The following is a 997-nucleotide window of genomic DNA, read 5'->3' on the forward strand; positions in this document are numbered from 1 at the left end:
CACTTGTAATTTTTTATAGCTTTGAAACTGGTACTATGCTATTTTCCTTTTCATCAACATGATCTCTTTAGTTCAATTGCTGATAGAGAACTACTTGCATGTGATGTCTGCTAGAAAATGGAAGTATCGTCTAATAAGCACCTTTTAAAATCTTTTGGTTGCTTTGAGTAGATTCTGGAACTGTTCTCCTGAGTCTACTGTGGCGGTTATTTGGGTTAAATCCCACTTACAATATTTATACTTTTTTTTTGCATTTTCTGTGTTTTGATTGTATCCATACTTCATCCATCACCATGACATTGGGTGGTATATCAGTTGGTACCCATTTCAGTGGTTTTCTTGAAGTGTTGTCTACCAATCTGTTGTTTCTTAGATTCCCATTTGAGCAGATGACAAGCTAAAATCGGATTCCCCTTTCAGACAAGATGCAAAATCGAGTTTCTGATGCTTTTTTACCCATAGGCAGTCATATCCCTTGAGTGCATTGCTACATTTCTTTTACTTGACAATCACGTCATCCATCTCACTGACTTTGTGTTAAATTTTCTTTTATCTGTCTTTTGCTTGTATGCTTGGGTGAGCAGTTTGGCTTGTTGGTGACAATCAACCTGACACCCTTCCCACTGCATCATGGCTGTAGATATGATTACTTATCTTCTTTTTGTCGAGAGATCTGTTTTTCAATGTCTTCTACTTGTCCTTTTGTAAGTCACGACATCACAATATGAGCTCATCATTTGTGAATCAGTAGAATAAAGTAAATGAAAATATTTTCCCTACTGTTTCACCTCAAGGGCAGCCTGTAGCGCCTCCAGAAGTAGTAGCACGTGATCTGCAAAGTGAGCTGCCAATTTCATGTTCATTTCCGTTCGGTGTAATTTGGTTCCATTGTTATTGCAATGTCCAGATAACCCACGGTTGGGTTGCAGGAGCCGTCGGTGCTGATTGTGGCTTGCCCGCTTTCCTAGAGACATATTGGAGTGGCGTAGGTAGTTTC

At 39.2% G+C, this 997-nt stretch overlaps 1 non-coding gene across 1 annotated transcript; it reads left to right on the plus strand.

Moving 5' to 3' along the window:
- Nucleotides 1-383: 383 nt before the first annotated feature.
- LOC124685532 lies at nt 384-449 on the plus strand. The gene has a single exon (XR_006997520.1). It is a non-coding gene; the product is annotated as a small nucleolar RNA snoR60 (small nucleolar RNA).
- Nucleotides 450-997: the final 548 nt, after the last annotated feature.

This window comes from Lolium rigidum, chromosome 1 (assembly GCF_022539505.1).
Source record: "Lolium rigidum isolate FL_2022 chromosome 1, APGP_CSIRO_Lrig_0.1, whole genome shotgun sequence".
Classification (NCBI taxonomy): Eukaryota; Viridiplantae; Streptophyta; class Magnoliopsida; order Poales; family Poaceae; genus Lolium; species Lolium rigidum.